This window comes from Hippoglossus stenolepis, chromosome 3, assembly GCF_022539355.2.
Source record: "Hippoglossus stenolepis isolate QCI-W04-F060 chromosome 3, HSTE1.2, whole genome shotgun sequence".
NCBI classification, from domain to species: Eukaryota; Metazoa; Chordata; class Actinopteri; order Pleuronectiformes; family Pleuronectidae; genus Hippoglossus; species Hippoglossus stenolepis.
The window spans coordinates 29,352,572-29,375,520 of NC_061485.1; the positions used below are offsets into that span (position 1 = coordinate 29,352,572).

A 22,949-nucleotide genomic window follows, 5' to 3' on the forward strand; every position below is an offset into this window, starting at 1 on the left:
ATATTGAGTATATTGAGTATATTGTTTTTAAGAGGAAATGTAAATCCAGGCTCTTGTCTTTCCTTCTTTATCAGTTTCTCCGGATGCAGTCTGAATGCGGCCTTGATGTGACCATGACTGAGACCATTTATCCATAAAGATATAGATGCATCAGATTTTATATGGAGGACCATATAAATTAAGTTGAAGTTGTACATACAGTGTATCCGTTAAATTATTTAAAATAAAACTGGCCTTGAAACTGTGTCCTAGTGGTCTAAGATCCCAAAGAAAATATGGACAATATGTGTTTGACAATTACAACTGAGCAGGCACGTCATCAAATTCCTCTAAACGTTGAGAGAAAGAAAACAACAGTTTTAAATCTGATGTCATGATCAGGGTCAATTAACCATGTTACTGTTAACTGACCTGCTAACTGTTATCAAAGGGCCATGCTGGTCTAAAAGCAAACATGCTTGTATTCACCAGCATGTCTGACACAGTTGTGTGTCCATGAGTAACCAATGCAGACCAGGACCTGACTGACCAGTGAGGCAACTGGTCCTTTGCCAGGAACATTCCCAGGCTTTCTACACACCTTTCGATGCTGATGCACTGCAGGTATTAATAGGGTTACTGGTCACTTGGTCCCCCTCAGTGTCTGATTTCACTCTGCTAAGATTGAAAATGTCCCAAGCTCAAGGTCAGTTATGTTATAATTTCATCCCAGTCTGTCTCCCACTGTCCCTGGATGTGGTTGAAGCATACATAGGATATTGACTAAAACCACTGCTGTACTGTATGCAGTGCAATATGGACCAGAATAAAAAAAAAAATCCTTAAGAATAATAAGAAAAGAAAATTAAAATGTTTCAAAACTTTTCTTCTTTATTCTCTTTGACAACCATCAAGGTAGCATGCAAGCCAACCACCACACAGATGACAATAGGCCTGATTACGGTTTTACTCAGAAAGATGGATAAAGGAAGAGAATCACTTGCAAGGCATTTGAGCTGTTCTTAATTTGTGGGGCTGCATGGACGAGGGGTAGTGAAGAGGCAGGTGTGTTGTCTGCCAATGGGGGAAAAAAGTTAGTCTCCACTAAACTCAGCCAGCAGCCACCAGTCAATGCTGACAGGCAGCACAGAGAGAATGGGAGAAGCATAAGTGCTCCCCATCATGTTCCTTTCAAAAGAACAAAGACTTGAGTCTGCCTCAAGCTCAAAAACGTCTCCTCACTTGAACATCCCCAGTCTAAAACATACATCATCCTTGGCATCATAAAAAACAACAGGGGTGGGAATGAACTGAGGAGGAAGAAAATAGAATCTGAATCTCATTTTAATACGCTCTATTATGATCTGACAGGCATTGTGCCGATGTGCAAGACTCTGTTTTCTAAATCAGAGGGCCATTGTTTGAGGAGATAGGATTTCTTTGCCTGTGGTTGAGTAGCCTTTATTTCTGATTGGCAGTGATTAGCCAAATAAGAGACACACTATGAGAATATGAGGGGCTTGACAGCAGCGAGTAGGACGGATCAATTCAGTTAAATTCAGGAAATGTCCCAACTACACCCAGAGGATATAATAAAATACAACATGAGGAAAGTTAAGCTTTATCTCCTTAAGACGAGCTTTCAACTAAAGCTAAAGTCCACCAGCAACTGGCAGCATGTCTCACCTCGGGAGACACAATGTTTCCAAAATCAAATTGCTTCAATGCAGTTTTTCAGGGTTAACTGACACCTCTGCACTCACAAGAAGAAGACGCCTGTGGGAGGAGTCAAAGCTGCTTAGCTCCCGTGTGTGTGTGTATAGTATATACAGTGATCTATGATATGGGGATAACCTTTAGCTGAATACAAGGGCAAGCAGGAGTGGTGTTATGCACCATTATAAATACATAGCTCCTCTGTTGGAGTGCAAATGATTCAGTGGCTCGGCGTGTATTCATAATTTACGACTGAAATATCACTGCCTGAAATCCAGACAAAAGCAGAGGATAAATAATCTTATTAGGAGGAGCTGCAGTGCTTGAAATTATGCACAAGCTACTCCATATTCGCCCAATAAAACCAACATGAGGACCTGCTATTCTTGATGAAAACACAATGTGTGCAAAGAGCAAAGTCGACCCAGAACGCAGGTCTGGAAGCAGCTAGAGCAGCTGGTGAGTGTAATGTGATTACCTGTTATCTGCATTTAAATGGAACAGAGTCATATTTAAATATTCCACAGGAGATCTGATATTAATATTACATTGACAGGAAGCAGTGGTCCAATACAAGGTCCTCTCTTCCTTTCATTTTGTCCGAGTTTGCATCTGAAACATTTCATCATCTATAGGCAGTGCTCCTACACAGCGCGTTCACCTCTTAAACTGTAATTCAGTAATACTGACCTGAGACCTGTTCCAGGAACCATATCTGCTTTAAATCACAGCAGGATGTGACTGCTTCCCTTTGGCAGAACACATTTAATGCCTCCCTGATGTTATTAGAGCGTGGTGGAGGGTTAGGAAACAGGACCCTGACTTGTAGGGTTAGCGAAAGTTTATGGCCATGGAAGTATTACATACAATTACAAACCCATCCACCTCTTTAGCTGCACACTGCACAAGATCAACATCCAACTGTGTCTGATACAAAGTGTTTATAATCTAATCTACTTTGCCAAATCCATTTTTCAAGGCAAAATAATCACTGCCTGGGTTTTGTCCACCTGCTGCATTTAAAATCAAGCAAGTAGGACTCCCCAGGACACTGTGACTCTATATATTAAAATGTGTTTTTAAATATTCAGACTGCATCCAGACCTATTTTGACCTCTTTAAATTGACACCAGATATATGAATGTGTCTCCACTGTCCATATTGAAATCTGATCGCTCTGTTCCCCACGTTTCCTCCTCCTCTTGCCTGTGAAGGTCCCAAAAACATGTGTTTCTGTGATTTCTGATTTTTGGATTTTTCTCATCTTCATTACATCTGCAGGTGTGTTAACTAACATGAGGACTGAGTAGAGGACTGCTTCCTGTGTTAACTAGTTAATGGCTGCTCGTTGCCTCGCTGCTGCTACCTCGCTGGTTTGGAACAGTCAAGTGGGATCATTATCTCTGCCTATGTCTTTGTTTGATGTGGATTGACACTATAGCTGTATTTCCATATGTGCTCTCTGTGGTCACAATGCATCCCTGACCATCTCTGTAGGTGGTTTGGGCGTTTGGATCTCCATCCTTCCTTAATGCATCTTGGGTACACTTACACCTGTACTTTCATGTGGTCAAGCTCTATCTACAAGTACATTTGTGACCTTCAGAGTGAGATATACATCCCATGTCCCATGTGTTGTTAAGTTTAGTGTATACAAAAAACAGTTTGTTAGGCAGAGGACGGTTTTTTGGGGATTCATAATGAACCACTGTTTTCTTTCCTGAAAATAACCAAGCAATTTGAGTTGTCAAAAATAAAAGCATACAAATGCTTTAGCTGCTGTGACGGAACACTGGGGGAAAACACATTAATTACTTGACTAAACGGCACTGACACTGAACTCTGACAGCGACTGGAAACAGTTAATGATGAATAACTGCATGTGACAATCTGGGATGAAATGTATAAAAAAATAATAAAGAGCAGCCTGGAGGTGCAATGACTGCTTAAAGTCCATTTACTTATCAGGACTCCTCAACCGATATTATAAGCCCCCGTCCACACACCAAAGGAGAGATCCATGGTTAGGTCAATCTGATCAGTCAGATCCATGTAGTTACTGTTTTTGCCTCCATCCATATAGTTACTGTTTCTGCCTTTAGTGCTTGGTTTTTTCCACAGAACCAAACATGTGGCACATTATGATACTTGATACACAACAAATCGGCAAACTTCCAATCGGCAAAGGTGGAATAAGCCTAAAGTGTCCAATTTCTCACGCTACCAGAGCCGACTCGCACTGTTAAAAATAGAATTCCCCGTCTTCCTGTCAATAGACACCACAGCCCTCATTCAATACCCAGTGTCTCGGGCAAAGCCTGCCTCCACAATAATTACTTAACTGTCAGGTAGGATTAGACGGTCTTAAGCCACCTTGAGCCAATCCAGAATCCAAAGGGAAAAAAAGCCGGGGAGATACACTGTGACATTTCAGCACTGGCCGACATTGTCTGGATGGAGAGAGCAGAGAAGGGAGGATAAAATCAAGGGTAGTAAATGTGACTCTCTTCAAATCCCCATCTCAATAGGATCACGCTAGGGCTTTTTGAAAACCAAAGATGGGAGCAAGGGCTTTAATAATGCACTTCTACACGTTGAAGATTAACATAAGAACACTTTTATGATTGAGTGTTTTCTTTTCATGTGTCCAAAGTATTGCCACTTTATTTACATATGCTTTATGAGCTAAAAAATGCATAAAGTCTAAAGAGGGCCAATAGAGAACAACAGTTTAAGATGAAATTAGAAAGTAAAGCACAGGTAAAGCAGATAATGACTTCAGTGTCACACTCAATGAATTTGTTAACCACGGACCTATGCACTTTTTTATATTAATGATAATGCCACAATATGCAGCAATAAGATAGATGGAAATAATTTTTTCACCAAGTAGTGAAATTGCTCCCCAGATTTTCATTACAGCTGTACCTTAACCAAACAATACATAAAGATCAGTGAGTTTTCATATGATTATGAATTAAAGAAATCCATCCAAACTGTGTAAGTGCTGATGTTTCTTCATCATTCACTCATTTTCATTTTTCTCTGAGAGGACCGTGATCATCACGTCATGCCTGTAATGCAGTTTCAGGTACGTTCAACAAAGCTGACAGACCTATGCATACTGAATCTTTTGCCAAGATGGGGACAACTCTTTGTGAGCCAGTTCTGTCACGTGCCAGGAATTAAGTAAGCTATGATGGAGAACCAAATTGATATTTGACAAGCAAATTCATAAATTGCTTTTTCATGGCAAACAACAAGGCTAGGGGAAAAAAGCTGAATAATGAGTGCTCATATTAAAGAGGTCAGTCACTGTGAACCTACTACAATCTCAAGTCAGAGCTAATCAAAGTATTTTCCATTTTCTTTTCAGATTCGTCCCCTAAAAGTCCATTGATTCTGTCGGATCAATTTAAACTCAAGGGCTCTAACATACAAACATTGGATCTAAAAAAGAAAATGCATTAGATAGAAATTGGCAGCTTTGTCTCAGGCAATCAATTCTATCAATGTTGAACAGGCCTCTGAATCTGATATGATTAAACAAAAGAGTCAAGGAGGGGGACGGGAAGGGGCAAAGGGCCAGGAATCAATATTTGTGGTAAATGCTTCCAAGAAGACGGGTGCTGAACTTTTAGATAAGGACATCACATCACACCAGCCCCTGCCCAATTGCTAGCTTTTCCTTTGTCTCTCTAGCCTTTTTGCGAGATGTACAGGGACTACTGTCAGCCATAGGAACAGCTGCTTTTCCGGATCACAGGGTTAAAGCAGTTAGAAAGCCTGAGACCTTAGAGACGGAGACTTGTCAAAGCAATAAGCCTTGTCAGGGAACAGCAAAACCCCACAATGCTCCTCACGCATCCTCATATTTGCTGCAAGCTTCAGTCTCAGTGTCCATCAAAGAGCTGAGAACATTCTCCCAGCTAGCAACGGATGTTGCATAACAAGTCTGCATGAGGACAAGCAGGTAGACACAGGAGACACAAAGTACAGAATTGGATGTTTTATTTACCCAAAACTTCAACAATAAGAAAAACTGACAGGAGAGAAAGCACAGCTTTGTTCTGCGCCTGCAGTAAAAATGAGATCGGTGGCAGAACTTGAAGGAAATAATGAGCATCCACTGACAAATGAACAGTTATACCTGCCTGAGCACAGTGAACACATAATAGAATACACTCTCCAGAAACTTGTACTCTATGTAGTGTGTATTATTATTTGAATGTATTATTTCAGTCAGCATTAAAGGTATTTAATTTGTGGATTTGATGTGATTCTATGATCAATCAGTCAGTGACTTATTAGTTCTTGTATTTTGGTAAATGGAATCTACTGTTCCCCTGCGTCTGCATGACAAACCATCAACCTCGCGTGGCACATATGGTGTAAACGTCTGCAGAGTGAGCCTTTGTCTAATGCACTGATATCAGGCCGGTGACTTACTTCTTTGCACAATCAAAGGGATTCATTCAACTGAGAGTTGGTCAGTATATGTGTACTACATTCTTCTTACAAGGATTAATTAGCCCAAATGGTTTTAAAACATGTGATTAATGCAGTAGCAGCCCTTCAAACCTTAATCTATGTCCCACTGACATATCACATGATTAATGATTTCTGTCGGCTAATGAGCAACATATGAGCCATGATTAACTCTATCCATTCCAATCGTTGACAACTGAAAGAGAGGAATGTATAAATGCAATGTAAAGCATATAACAACACTGACAACATGTGCTGGATGGACATTTTTGAGCATGAACAGCATTTTTACAATAAGGCAGCGCAACATAGTCCTTAGAATATCTTACTTTGACTTCAACCAAACCATGTGTTAGAACAAGCTAAGAAAGAATGAGCTTTAGGGTAAGGCAGTCCTTGTGTCAGACATTAGAAAAGGAACAAAAAATGGAGTGGTCCAAACAGATAACCGCAAGGTGAGAATGAAAGCAGTGTAGTGTTGGGAAGATCAGGCTTTGTGAAGTGATTCCAAGGGCTTGTTTGACATGTCCCCCTTAGGGCAGCCTGAAGGCATATCAGCAACTATTTGTTCCTGAGAAAAAAAGCACCAGGATTTCAGGCTTTAATATTGTCCCCCGTCTGATCCACAGCATTAATAAAAAAAAGAAAAAAAAGTCTTGTTGCCTTGTGTATTTCCTATTTAATAACACACCTGAAGCCATCATTTGTTCCGGAGATGGCAGTTTGTGACGCTTGACAAAACGGCTCCTGGTGGTTTGTATTTTGCCCCATCTGGTGTCTGGTCTGCAATGAGCGATTGAGGGGAGCAGAAACATGGAGGATAAAAATGCTGAGGTGACAATCTATAAATCTCCCTCAGTTTGAAAAATGAGTCACTCTGGTCAGCTCTCAGACGCTTCCAAAGAAATCCGTTCACATTACTGTTTGAGACATTTGCTGTGGCTGTGAGGTGAGCTGCTCCTGGCCATATGTCACTCTGCACAGGGACAAGTGGACAACATGGAATTTGCTTCAAAATGGGCAAGGTTTTATGTTTTAAAAAGTAATTTAAGAGTAATTGTCCGTGTTTTCCTTGCAGCATAAAAAAAGCTTCAGCTTTTTGTGTGTCTGAACCATACGGGTCCACATGTGTGGTGAAAGTCAGTTTCTCTGCTACCAATGACCTACATGTATTGTCCTTTTCAAGCCCCATGAATTGAAAAATACACGTTTACAATTTAAATCCTGTGTCCTTCAGTTTGCTGATCTTTAATTTCTTTTATTTGCCATATATATGTCAAATCAATCAAATCAGGATATTCTCTGCAGGATTCACAGCAAGTGGTTGGGGCTGTTGATGCCATTTCAACAGACTACAGATGCAAAAAAAGAAGAAAAATAGAATGCAAATATCTCTTGTTGAAAATGCGTGCCATACCCGTAAAAAACACAGATGAATAAAACAAAAGAGCTTTTGGTGACAAGGCCCGACACTTGTGTTGATGGGCTGTAAACAAAAAATACATTATATGAGCAGCAGAATGAATACATTACTTCCTGCCTCTGCCTGCTGTACCACCCCTCACCTAAAGGCTCCAGAGATTGCTGTGTGGTTGTGAATGCGTCTGAACGGAGAATCTCTGCATTGTACATAAAGAAAAACCTAAGCAGAAAGTCCAAAACCATATTCTGCAGACATCCTCCTGAGTTCATGTCTGAGAACAGCTATAGTATTTTCCATCAATGTCACTGTCCCTTCCTGTAAATCAGATTCAACCGTTTGATGTCTCATCTTGCTCTTGGAGCATTTACTCATTCTGCATCCAATGAATTTTTAACTCCTCCCCTACGATTATATATTCTGCCAGTCAGCGACTGGCTCTAAGAGGCCTATGCTGTTCAATTCATTGGTGAAATCTGTAGGTATATGCAAAGGTGGGGGAGAAAATTCCACGACAATAGAGACCAGGCTCTTGTCATGACTTTAGCTGTTCAGCTGCTAGTTGCTGTCAACTTCACGATAGGGGGCATGATGCACATTGTGTCCTATTGGGTGTTGTACAGCCAAATCAATATCTGCAATAATTCCACATTTGTGTTTTTACCAAAGGACTCAAGCCCTGAATCCTCACAGATTTAAACAGGAACACATCTCAAAGACTGTAAGTTCAGAAAGAGGTCTAACATGTTTTAGAAAGTTTTGTACTTTCCTTGCATTGGCGTTATTTGTGTTGCACAATTTTTTGGGGGTTTTGTGTTTGAGACTTTCACATGTATTGACACACTACTGCCCCTAGAGTCTGCCCATTGAAAAACACTGTGTTCAGATGTGTGTTAAAACAGCTCTCGGACTTTTTAGAGACAGATGATGAAATCAATATCAATCTTATCCCAGTAAGTTTGGGATATGTTTAGTAAAGTGGAGCAGAAGAGCAGAGAAAATACTTTCCTCTCTCACATAAAAGAGTATGCAGTTGGTTTGAGACATTGTGGTTATAAGGAGTAGTTACCCCACCTTTGCACCATCAGAATATAACATACATTTAGTGATGAAAATACATGTTTTTACAATTTGAAAGTATTTATCATCAGACAAGTCAAGGGGCCCTTTGCCATCTACAAACTAAATAGTCTACAACTCAATTCTGGTAGTTGTGTTGAAAATGTTAAAAACATATGTACATTTATTCAAACCCACAGTAGAATACTAATAATTTATCATACATGGCTTATTATAAATTTTGAGCTGAAAACAAATCCATTGACATTTTTCTGATCAAAATGAGAATTTTGGTCATACTCATGTATCCATTCCATGGTCATGAGTCTAATTGCTCAAACACACACACACGCACACACACACACACACACACACACACACACACACACACACAGAGACAGATATTTCTGGAATTAACATTATGATGAAGATAAGCACCTGGTACACCGACGCTAGATATGCGTTCCACATACAGACAGATATTTGTGGAATTAGTAGTTAGATGACTTATGTAACCTCTAATGTATGATGTCAGGGTCAAAGGTTGGGTCATCAAAGCAGATAACTTAGACACAGCAGACTGCTGTCAATATTCCATTTAGTCATGACTAAGTTCTCTTTACCCGTGTTTACAGACAAGAAAACGATCATAACAGTTTTAAGACGTACTGACAACAATGGCCCCAAGCCATTTCAGATCGGTCACCCGATCTGAAATTGTTTAGAGATAAATAAATGAGGTCATTTACCTATAGCACCCTTTCCAAAAAATATGCCACGACTTGTGGGGTCCGGAGGTTATGATGCTTTACCCATATTAAACCTTTAAGTCAAGTAATCTCTGCTGCATAGAATTGGATTATTCCGACCTAATGGAGGTGCAGTATTAAATTGCCAGAGTGCTCCATTATTACAAACAACAGTTAATCAGTGCAAGACGTGTTGTTGGAAACATACAATTTATCTAGACATAGTACTATTATGGAAGCCACAAATAACAATAGTCAATAAATAAGACCAAACTTAACTGATACAGGTTTAACTACATTCTGTTGTCAACATGAAACGCACTATAAAGAAATGGTTTTCATTGGGTTACAGAACAGAACAAAGTACCTGATTATATATTTTCATCACGATATATTGAAGTGCCTCGGAAGGTTAAAAAATGAATGGAAGTGATCTTACATGAGATACAGAGTCACAAAAATAGATTAAACCAATGTTTCAAAAAAATAGAGATTCGGCTCATGAAGTTAGCATATGAACATGTCTGAAGGCTTCACCAAAGTTTCTCCAACATTAATCTAAGCACTTTTCTTGAGTGGGGGGGGGGGTTCTTTGGTTTTTACTTGAAGTAAAAAATCAGCAAGGGAATGCAACATTGATCAAAACGCTCAGAAAAGCTGTGAAGGGTTCTTGGTAGCTGCTTCTTAGGTAATAGAATGTGTTGTATTCCCGTAGAGGGACCAGGAAGAGGATCAGGAATTCTAATGGCCCCTGGATTATTGTCAACTATCACATTAGAGGTGGAACACTTCTCCTAAGGGACCCAGGATCTCCCAGAAAAGTAGACAGAATTTCAGCCAGATAATGATTTCACAAGAACAAGACTCTATTCGGTTCACAGACTCTCCCAGAAGCAAAATTCAGCTGGATTTGCAAGTACTACAACACACACGCTGAGAATTGTTGTAAAAGTGAGAATTAACTTGGATGCAGTTAGAGAAGTTTAAAAAAATGCTAGGAATTTCTACATGAAGTTTTCAAATAGTATTCGTGGCCTGCATTCACCTCAACTAAAACCTTATTTGAGACAGGGATATCATTATGTGAACTATGCATATGTATAAAACCTTTCATGCATACTTGATTTCAGTTTTCCCTGTTTTCTTTTCTGATCCCTTTGTTATTTGAATTTGCTGCTGCTGTTGTTAGTGTTGTTCAAGTTAATGTAAATTAAATCACCATATCAGGGGGCATATTCCCCTCTTTTTTGAGAAGCTTTTATTGTGAAACACCCTCAGGACATTTTAAAGCTGCGTAACATGAGGAAAGCGTGAGCTATTACACAGCACCACACCTCACACTATACATGAGCAGGTTTATGCATGTAGTGCAATCAGTATTATTCAGACCTCAAAAAGCTTAATTAGCAAGTTCGCATTAGTGTCACTGAATAAAATGCACAATGCTAATCGAAGAACTCTAAAGGTTAAAGCAATCTGCAGACTGAGCTGAAGCAGTTCTAGTGAGGTATTGAGGAATAAAGGTGGACAAAAATGCATTTAGTCTTTGGGTGATAATAAACATTTTGATGTTGTGAGGTTTATAGTTATGAAAGAACTGTTTATATTATATGACATATCAAGAGAACTGTCCAGATTAATGATGTCTTTGCCTATGATCTTCTTGATGTTTGGTCTTGTTCATGAGTGACGGTGAATGGAGGATGAGATCAACAGGTGGATTGGTGTACGAATGGCAGTAGAGCCTGACTCTGTCTTGCAATCATCTATTTTGTACATTCGAACCATCAGTGATAGTAGCTGGGGTCATCAGGTGTTTCAGGTCTTTCAACTTCACACACAATATTCCAGGCGACCCGCCTAGAAGCAAGTGGTTACCAGCCTGTGTCCTAGAGACAGTAGTCCAAGGCTTGTCCCTCCTGATCAACCGTCATCTGTCTCTGAAGCTCTGGTGATGACTTTCCTTTTCTGGTGATGCCCAGGGGGTGCAGGCTTTGCATAGGGATTTTCCTGTGAAGCACAATCCTCCTACTTCAGTGGGCCTGCACCATGAAGTTCACCCCCTTCTTCAGCACTCCTAACCACCCCTGCATACTAATTCATTTTCTTTTGCTGGCCTCCCCCATCCTCTCCACACAGGGCAAGACATGGTCTCTCCAATGCCATCAAAGAACAGATCCAGCAATGTCTCCACCCATGTCTCCTACCTTATGTGCTGTTCAAAGAACTGCTTGGGCTTTTGGTTGGGGATATGGATGTAATAAGGATTAATCTGACTGAAAGACAAAGATAGATGCTTTAACTATTTTATCACCTGTTTTGCTTGTGTTTGCCTAAATGGCACAATGGTAAAGTACAAAGTGAGTACAGTTACAGTAAGTACAACATATTATCCATCACATTGAAACTCTGGCTATTTGACCCCAGTCTTCCCCATTCTGCATGCCAAAGTGTCCTTGGGTAAGATACTGAACACCAAAATTGACCCCTTCTCATTGAGAAAGCACTGCACATAGATGCACTGTATGAATATGTGTGTGAATGGCAAAAACGTTACTCTAAAGTGCATTAAGTGGTCATCAAGACAAGAGAAGCACTATGTAAATACAGTCTATTTACCAATGGAATGACATTGAAAGCTGATACAGAAATAATAGCCAAAGGAATGCAAATACCTCTCAGCAAACCAGCGGAGATCCAAAAAAGAAACAACTTCACTGTCTAAACAATGTAAAGTATAACTTACAAATACACTTTTTTGTGAAAAGTTCATTTCGGTAACTTGATCTGACTTTTTTCATATTATTTCATTTTCGTAACCTTTCTCTCAAATTCTTAAATAGTGGTGTGAGGAAATGAACCTCAGGTGCTCCAACAGCTGGCGACACCTCAGGAGACTGCCTTGGAGGCTATGCCTACAGGGCAGCCCTGCCTTACATAACATTACATCACAAGGTCTCTATAACGGCAGCCTCAGGCTGAATGTGCCTCACATGGATGGGCCTTGCAGGATATGCCCTCTCCCAGAGAGAGTCACCAGGCTCAGTTGGTCGTGTCAGCCATGTCTGCTGTCTGTGCCATGTGATCCTGGGCACCAACAGCCATGACCATCAGTAGAAGGCTCAATGCTGAGAGGGGAATAGGGAGACTAAAACCAACTGCACCGGGCTGTGTACCGTAAGGTTATTGTAAAGGTTATCTTTATAGTAATAATCATATGCAACACTGAAAATATGACTAACATTTGATAGTGTGCCAATATATGTAAGGCTGATTAAAATACAAAAGAAAAAGTCTGATAGAGATCAAGGGAGCAGTATTGCCTATTGAAATGCTAGCGATATTGCCAGTAACAGTAGTATATGTGATTAGGCATATTGTATATCTAAGCAATCTAGCTGTAAACCTAATCCACGATCCAAACTCATGATTCATAATCTACTATCCATGATCCCCCAACACAGTCACAATCCATGATCACGATCCACGATGTGGCTGCAGCAGCGATCCTGGATCTATAACGATACAGCACAAGGACTCTGGGGAAGTCAGTAACATGTACTGATGAGACATAAACGTGATGAAATGCGACAGGAGGAAAGAGAAGTACATGCGCTTCACCTTTTTGGACAAGCCGCAGAGTCTTTACAAACTTATTGGTGAAGCTGAATAGGGACATTTTCAATTATCAAGTCTTGAGGTAATTAAGGCGTGGACAACATTTTCTGCATCTTTTTAAGACAGGATCTGCCTGATTTTTGCAATGTTACGTAGGTGAAAAATGGCAGTCCTTGAAATTTGTTTTAATTGTGAGTCAAAGGACAAATCTGGATCATAGATAACTTCATGAAGGTTCTGCTGGAAGCAAGGGCGATGCCATCCAGCGTAACTAGCAGATAATGCATCTCAGAGGTGTTCAGGGCCAGTATTACAAGTCACACAGCTGATTAACGTCAACTTTCTTTCCTTCTTTGTTTTATTTCCAAGGATTTCAGGCTTATCTCTGTTGCAGACTTCCATGGACTGCCGATTTGATTTACACATTAGAGCTTAAACTTCTGTAAATCTGATGAGAATCAAGACAGAGAAGATAGTTACCCTTAACTCTGTATAGTGGTATCTGATACTGGCTCCTGTGTAGGTGATGTGTGTGGATTCGAAATTATGATTCTTCTCTTGTGATTTTGAAAGAAAATGGCAGAAAATGACACAACAAAAGACTTTCACAGTGGTATCAGTTTATTTCAAAATCCACTGATTAGATTGGAGACAAACGTGTCAAATTAGCTCAGAATATGAAAAGAATCCCTCAGCATAATGTTTCAGAAAGCACTTTAAAATCACACTGCATGCTTTATTTACACACCATGAAAAGCCTTCTACAAATAGTATTTTGATTGATCATGATTGATCTAGAGGTATCAAGGGAAACAGTAATGAGTAAATGCATTAGCACACCTTTTGCTAAAATTTCTACACTGCAGACGAGCGCAGAAACGTCCCAAGGAGAAATGCAGATCAGACAGGCAAGCAGCCGTCAGCAGTTCTACCTCTCACGCTGTAACGTCCTGCAGACTAATAGACTGTGCTTTCACAGATGGCTGATGAACATTACCGAATTCAAATAACAGACAAACAAATTCCCCTTTTGAAATCAGGTGATCAACCACCAGCTCTAGCTCACAGATGAAGTATTATGGCCCCTGACCCCCGATGACATCCAGTCAGCTGCTTCGAAGAGGATCCATCATCTTGTCAAAACAACTTCCTTTGTTGTCTACAAGAGCTGTGTCTTAACCATTGACATCATGGCATCTACATTTAGTTACATTAATTACAGTCCAGATTGTTAACGTGCCTCACATTTCTGCCTCCTCCAGGTCACAGCACACCACCGACCTACCACTCGCCCTCCTGTCCCTGCCACACTCCATGCAAGTGATGTACTGCGCTTCATAGAAAATGGGTGAAAGGTTGTGGCATCAACTAGCCTGCTGCTTCTGATTGTTTGTACCATACAGGAATGGGACTGATGTGTCTGTCTTTTACCTTCTGCTGAGAGGGCAAGAAGCTCTCCCTACAGAAACTCTCCTCAGTGTTGGGTAACGCGAAGCCACTTGTTGCTGTTAAGAACTGAAGAAGACATACAAAAAAAATGACTTGTGGATATCACCTTAGATTCACTGGAGCCTAAAACCAAAGACGCACTATGTATGCCTAAGCAGCCGCACACTTCACTCCCCATCCCGCTGATGCTTTTAACGATTTTAAGTGAAGGCTCTTCTGTTGATGCCCTGAGGCTGGCGGCAACATTAATTCTTCATCAGAATACTTGTTATGCTGCTAGTTTTCCCGGCTTTGAGTTTCACGAATAGCTTAAATATACATTTCCAGGTTGAGGCTGAGAGGGAAGTGACAAGGAGAGGAGGATGAGGGGAGGCAAGAGTGAGGAAGAGCAGGAAGGAGAAGGGTGAATTAAAAAATGGGACAGAAATGAGATGTAAGTTAGAACAAAGCAGATACGAAGAAAATTGAGTCCGATATATCAGAAAATAAGACGTTGAAATTGTTCTCTGTGTGTTTCTGTGTGACAATGTGTGCTGACATCTGTTTGCTTCTGGATAAATTAAGTTGATGACGAGGATAATGGACAAAATGATGGAGGCGTTGCAGACTGCTGTGAAGCGGCCTTTGATGAGCCTTTAAGTCAAACAAATTTCAGTTTTTGTGTTTGCTGATGAACTTCGTAATTGCATCAAATTAAGACCATTTATTTCAGCAGGAGTTTTCCATCTGATAATTGGCATCCTTTCACCAGCCTTTGTTCTGTTTTTTAATAGGCTTCCTCTAGGATGAAATTAGTGCAATTATTTGTGCTCTGTAATCCGGAAGCTCACAAAGGGAGGGAATTCAAAGCCGTGGTGGCCCCGCTGATTGTGGATACAGTATATTTACAGTATCTAGACACAGTGGGAGGAAAAGATGGAGAGGCTGGATAAAAACAACATCTAGTCACTAGTCAGTTTTGTTTTGTAATCAGAATCTTTGGTCAGGTAGTTGTGCCATGGTCCTAACGCCAGAGGGAAAGGTCAGGAGGTCAGTACAAATTATCCTCCATGGGAATCCTGAATATTTGCATTTTTCCTTGGTTTCATATTGTGTCACACTGTGAACAGAATTTTTGTTCAGGTTGATGAAAACACAACATTTTGATGTCATCATGGGTGGTAGGCTATGTTGGAGTGTTGATTCTAGATTTAAAGGATAAATCCACTTCAATACCAATTAGGCCTAATTTTTGAAATTTTGACCATAATTACTATGACTGGGAAAAGTTAACATTGCTACAAACAGAGCGATCAGATGATCATTCTCATAATAAACATCCCCAAAGTATATAAGGAGTATCTGTGAGTACAATGAGAATGTCAGTGTTTAATTTAAAGGGATAGTTCACCGTAAAATGAAAATTCACTCATTATCCACCCACCACTAAGCCGATGTCAGGGTGGGTGAAGTGTTTGAGTCCACAAAACACTTTTAGAGTTTCAGGGTTGAACAGTGTTGCAGCCGAATCCAATACAATTGAAGTAAATGGGACCCCTTCTTCAGACGTAATACAACAACAGAAACAAAACATAACATGCCTCCATACTGCTCCTGTGGTGTCATCCAAGTGTCTGTAAGCCCCGACATTCATATTCAATCATTTACACCATGTTTTACGCCTTAATGTCTTCTGATATTCTCCTCGGAGGCGCTACGTCCGCTTTCATCGCTACTTCCGGCAGTGGTGTTTTAGTTTAAAAACACGGTGTAAGTTGACAGTTTGGAAACAAGTTTTTACCTACTAATTTCTTTCAAATGAGGACCCAGTGGTTGTGTTTACAACCTGTCTAGCGACCAGATTTCACTCTGTCACAGCATGGGGGTAACTGCATCAAATATTTACACTGTGCTCTTTAAGAAATTCACCACAGTGGTATCAAATTCTGTAAGAGCTACTAATTTTGCATAAAATAAGGTAAACAAAGCTCATTGTTCATTATCTGAAAAACTGGAACATTGTGAGAGAAGATAGTATCCATGAGTTGAGGCTAAACTTGTCAGCCATCATTAACAATATAAAATCTAGACAGTATTCAGTGAGTCAAATCAGTTTCATCTCAACCTGTCACCTCTGCCCGCCCCTTGGCATCCTGACAAGTGAACAGAACATGCCTGTCCACACATGCCTTCACATACATTGAAAAACGTTATTGGGAAAGTTACCACAATACTTATTAAGTTGGTTGATAGTTGTCCTGTCTCTGTAGCTAAAATAATGAATCATCAGAGGATTAGTTTTCTATGTATCATATGACCTTGTCCATGTATTTGTTTTATTAACTGCTTGTTTGTTTTTATGTTGTTCTATTGTGTTTGGTGAGCCGAAGAAAAATTTTTGCCTTGATGAACAATAATTATATATTCTATTCTATTCTACTATTCTATTATCCTTAGGCTTGCCAACTTCCTGAACAGAGATGGGTAAATCTGCCTTTTGCTTAATGCCTCACATGCTTGGAAAGAGCACGTTCTAAACTTGGAATTGTTACGCTCCTTAACGCCCGGTTCTTCTGCATGTCGCAGTTGTCAGTTGTTCACAATGGCTGCGGTTCAGCCGCGGTTCTGCAGGGAAGCTGCTACTGCCAGTGGTGTGTTTTTACGCAGGGTTAGCCTTAAAAGTGACCATTAATGTGTTAGTGAGTGTGTGTTTGTGAGAGAGAGAGAGAGAGAGAGAGAGAGAGAGAGAGAGAGAGAGAGAGAGAGAGAGAGAGAGAGAGAGAGAGAGAGAGAGAGAGAGAAAAAGAGACCACTACCCATCACCTGAAGTTCTGTTAACTTTTGATATAAATACTGCCTTTCTGAGGTTTCTGGTATAACTACAGTATTTCCTTGTATAAAAGTAGTCCTGTGTATTCAAATAAATACCAGTACAGGAAGTGTTGCAAATATTTATGTTTGTGATATATTCGACAGATAAACATGGAAACTGTGGTGAAAGATCATTTTCTCTGTCTGTTCTGCTGTGAACTGCACACGGACAGCGGCCGCAACCGCAGCCAGTGTGGCCCGGCCGTTAGCAGCTCCTTCTTCTGAAATCAGTATTAATAAAACAGTGAATTGCTTTTCACCTGTCTCTTTTTATTTTTCATTATTCACTTGTGCCATTGATTCCCTAATGTCTCTGGGTCTGTTCTTTGCTTTAGTCTGTTTGCTATGTTTAATGAGTTTTTAATGTTATCTTTCCCTGCTTGTATATATGAAACTTTCATTTTGTTTACTGCCCATCTTTACCACGCAAATCCCTGGCTGAACAAATATTTGTATTTCACATGCCCTAATCTTTATTGCAAAAGCATCCAAGTTTCCAAAATGTTTGTGGTTTAGATGAAAAACTTACGATCATGTATATAGTTATTAATCGATTGTGTCAGCAGGAGTGTGGAGGGAGACACAGGAAACTCCAGCATGGTACGAACCAACCTTCTGATCATTGTGCAGCTATGGACCGTAGTGAAACTCTGTGCTTTCACAGTTTGATCCCACTGTTCTTCAACAAAGTAACTTACCGGCTGGTTTCCCTTAACCGGCTCTGCTCCTCTCATTGTGTGTGTCAGTGATAGGGGGCGGGTCCCCAGGGCCTGTGTGTGTGTGCGCTCCCAGTCTGAGGAGTCTGGGAGTGCACACACACACACACACATACTCACACACATTTTCGCACGCTCCAGTTATTTCACGTGATGGCCTATACAATAATGATTTAAAATACGGTGTCGTAAATCGTTGTGAACGGCGCTCACGTTCATCATTTGTAAACTGATCCATTCAGTTCAGCGTTCACAGAAAATATGAACGTGTTCGTTGAACGCACAACACTGCACTCGACTAATCGTGAGTAAGTTTCATCCGTCATTCATGATGTTTTATCCTGCGTCTATAGCATCACATAATTAATCAAAGCCAAACTCACCGGACTAATGAGCACTTGGACGTCCATCAAGATAAGAACTAATTCAAATGACGTAAAACTTTGAGAGTTGAAACTTTAATAATTTTTGTGACACTACTAGATGTAAATGGTAAATGGTTTGTATTTATACAGAGCTTTTCTAGTCTTGATGACCACTCAACGTGCTTTACATTACAATCTTACATTTACCCATCACACACATTCATACAGTGCATCTATGGGCAGCCCTTCTTTTTCTATGAGGAGCCATTCGGGGTTCAGCCTCTTGTCGTAGGACACTTCGGCATGCAGATGGGGAAGACTGGGATCAAACCACCGACCTTCTGGTTAGAGGATGAGCTCAGCCGCTCTGTGGAGTCTAGATTTGTTTGTGGATGTACTGAAATACACTCAACACTGCAGACCAGCTTAATCAGTATTGTTGCTTTTCCCTTCATAAACAACAAATAATGAAGAAAGAGTTATGACCAAGGGCATCAACAACCACCCAGGACAACCCAGTCTCATCAGAAAACGTACACCACCTACGTTGGTCCACTTGGAAAAACGTAGTATTCTCACAATTTGGCCTCTCAGATTGTGAGATACCTACGTTTTTGTCTGCCCATTGTTTTGCATTGGCCTGTGCCCACGTCACGTGACTCTCAAGATCCCGTCCACGAAAACATGGCGGACATTCCTTGTATTTTCAGATTAAAATGTCATTTTATAATATAGTTTGGGCATTAAAATACATTCTGACACCATTTCTAGCGAGAAATATGCTCTTTGCTTCCACAATCTTCAGCCAGTTCATGCTTACGATCTATATTTTATTAGTTATCACGAATATTTTTCAGATCTCGCCAGAAAAATCGTAGTAATGTCACGTTTTATCGTTGCTATGGTGGTTGCTGTGAACGCTGCCATGCCGTAAACCACGACGTGGCGTGCTGTTTGAATCATCGTCCGTGCGTTGCGTCGTTCAGTGAGCGTGAACGTTATTCACGTTATTTGATATTAATATTTGATGATAGATTACACCTCTAATTGAAGGATCTAAGAAGTCCCGCAACTACATTCATGCGAGGCGGGCCCGAGTGCGCATGCGTGAGCGGACCTGTCGTGTGACTGTCGTAAATAAAGTTTTTAACTTTCCGGTCCATTTAACACAAAGCTACGTCATAAACATGGAGCGCTTGGAAGACGACGATGTTATAATCCTTCTGTCAGGTAAGTAGTTTATTTTGTTTTGTTTTAAATATTGTAACGATCTGGGTTTACAGTCCGAGTGCTGACACAGCGAATGTGGAGTCTGTCGATACAGACAATGGATGCTATTCATTTGCTAATATTCTATTGTTTGTACTCAGGCTACGGCCCATTGTAGCCTGTGTTACCTGGGATGTGAATACATGGTTGGTGAGACCAGTTCCAGACGCTTAGCTCATCATTGAGGGGCCTACAATATAAATATAAACATAAACAGATAATGTAATGGTATAAGGAAACTAACAGAAACCACGAATCAGCCCATAAAATAGTTCTACATGATACAGTGTAGGGTGCAGGTGAAAGGCCCATTGTGGGGCCTTCACTATACAGTCATTCTAAGTTTTGAGAGCTTCCCTATTTTTGGAGTGTGATAGTTTGATTTCGTCTTTCAAATTAAGGGTGGTTTATGATTTGAACTTTGATTTATGAATGCTTTAGATTAACAAGGGATGTATTTGTCTACCATTACTCCACAATATCAGATCAATTTGGTTTAATTTATAGTATGCAATATGACAATAATGTTTTCAAAACAAGATGTTTGGCGATGCGATACATTTTAAGTAACAATTGGTATGTTCTGTTTTTAATCAAGGAGGATCCAAGTGAAGCTACAGGAGTTTCAGCAACGTCAAAAACTGGGACCGAACAGTTTGTTTTGCTTGATGAGGAACAGGAAGGGCAGCCTCTCCCAAAGAGAAGGAGACCTGGAGAGAAACAGAAGCCGGGTTTAAGCCACTGCCACCATCCCAATACATCGAGGAAGATGAGGGAGAGAAATTCTCCTACCATTAAAGAGGTACTTTTAAGTTACATACCACGAACACCATTTTATATAATATACTAAATATAATTTTTATTAAATCCCCAAAGTACGCTGGGTGAAATATAAGTTAATAGCACACTGAAAGAATACCTCCGCTGACTAACGTTGATGTTACTGGAATTTAGTACATCAAATTATTTTTCCTTGCTTCCTAGAATGGTTGATTTTGACCAAGCATGCTTCCCTGCTGTGATTGTTCAACTGGGAAAACAACTTTTTCCACAGGAAGGCAAGTAAATTTGATTGGAAGGAATCTAAATGTTTTTGGGGAAAAAATGTATGCAGTAATGTCATTTAAGATTGCTTGTGCATTGAAATAATTGCTTTTTGTCTTTGAATTTCAGGGCGATACACTCAAAGACTTTTTCAGTGGACATTGCTGATCTAGTTGAAAGTGGGTACTGGCCAGCAACAGTCAATTTTAAAACCTTGTATGCAGTGGATTGGTTCACTAAATATGAGGATCTCAAGATTGCGGCTCTGGGAATGTCACGGCAAGCTTTTGTTAGCATGCCTGAACATCGCACAAAAGTCTTAGGTCGGTGAGTATAAAATGGAACTAATTACCGACTGCTTGCAATATGTTTCCCATATATTTACTATAATATAGTGTTGGATTTTTGTCTTTTTCTAGCAGATTAAGATATGTGGGGATACCATGCAGAATGCATTACTGGAATAGACCTATGCCAAATTTGAAGTTGAGAGGCTGTCTCAGGTGCAGCATTCAGTGCCCTGCGTGCACACCCTCCATGTTGGCTTTTGCAGTGGATGGGATCCGTAAACTATACGGCTTTAAGAGCCAACCAGGGTAAAAAATTTAGAGTGCCATAAACAGTACATTTGTAAATATGTATATATTTTTATATGTTTGAGACTTGATTGATTTTTTGTTGTTCTGGCCAAGGATTCTGAGGTGTCTTCCTTGGTTGACTACATCCATGAGACGACAAAACACGTAAAGTTATATTACATTGTCCCTTATTTTACGACTAGCATTTTCTTGTACCCTACCAATTTTATTTATGAATAATGATGTTTGGAAAGTAGAAAACAAAAACCCCACCACCTTCTGAATTTATCCTTCTCCTACGCACCTGTCGCCTGTCTCACGAAATAGATGTGCAAAGATTTCCTCTGTTATGTATAATGATGACCCCATCAAACATCATGTTAGCAATATTTACACCTTTTTAATTTATACTGTTTATTTCTGTCTACATGTGTGTATTTGCCTTCATTAGTTTTAGAAAAGAGCGATGTTGTATCGGTCAGTGGGCAGCAGCAGCACGAGACTCACTAGTCTGTAAGTAGACGAAGGCGTTGAGGTTGCTGTCGGCCATTGTTTTTTTGCTTAAGGGACTGAATATGTTCCGTGCAGAAATATTTGCACTTCCCTTATATCTACAAAAACTGCTTGCTTCACAGACTGCAGTTTTGTTTTGCTCCGATGTGGTGTGCAAATACTAGCCGTATCTGCAAAGGGTTGTGCAGCATTAACATTTTGTAACTCTGATTTTGTTTTGACAGACTGTGCAAAGGACCTTGAGAACATCACCACTCTACAGGAAGACACAGTCCAGTAATGGGTGTCAGATGTTCAGCAGTGGACGACAGGTACTGTGGAAAAAATGTATGTCATTGTTGCACAATGTCCTTTGACTCTGTTTACACAAGGTCTACACAAAAAGGTTTGATTGTAAACTGATATTGGCACTAATTCATTTTATTCTCCTCTTCACAAGGACCAACCAATCAAAATGACTTGCAGAACGCCATTGAGGACTCTATTTGAGCATTAAGCAGCAAAGATTTCAGCTGTATCGTCAGGCTGGTGAGACAACAAGATGCCAACTTTAATGCCAATTTCTTTGTGTAACATACTGTGACAAAATGTATTGATTACTATTTGTAGATTGTAAAAATAGCTAACCCATTTATAAAAAAAACAAAACTAGAATTACCGCACTGCGGTTGCTTGCAGCTCACCAGTGCAGTTTCTGTGTACATATCTCTACATACTTTTCTCATATAAATGTCACTGTAACCTCGACAACTGAAACCGTAAGATGAGGTCATTGTGGCCTTGACCTTTTGACTTTAAGGCAAATAGTCAGATGGACAACCCGAAAACATACAGTTATGCCTCCGGCAACTGGCTGTGCAGAGGCATTAAAATGTTAGTGTTTGGTTTCACATTCTAGATGGCAATAAGCAGAGACATCAACTCAGGAAAAGATTTCTGTAAAAAAAAAGCCTTGTATGTGTGTATATATACATACACACAAACGCACTATTAAAACGTTTTGTTTTTATCATATATTCTCAGGCAGTACTGAGGCATTTACGGAGACGGGACATGAGGGTCTACTCTGCGTGCTCAAGAGAAGATTGCACAAAGTTCAAGCTCAGCAGGCTGCAGTGGGTCCGACATATTCTGGG

The 22,949-nt window shown here is 40.2% G+C and overlaps 1 long non-coding RNA gene across 4 annotated transcripts; it reads left to right on the forward strand.

The window, feature by feature from the left end:
* Positions 1-20,851: 20,851 nt before the first annotated feature.
* On the forward strand, positions 20,852-22,948 carry LOC118102924. 4 transcript variants are annotated; one of them, XR_007032372.1, is made up of 6 exons: positions 20,852-21,049; positions 21,142-21,318; positions 21,415-21,465; positions 22,038-22,124; positions 22,253-22,341; positions 22,837-22,948. It is a non-coding gene; the product is annotated as an uncharacterized LOC118102924 (long non-coding RNA). The 4 variants fall into 4 exon arrangements; XR_007032375.1 differs by having other exon boundaries at positions 21,145-21,318; XR_007032373.1 differs by having other exon boundaries at positions 20,852-21,045.
* Position 22,949: the final 1 nt, after the last annotated feature.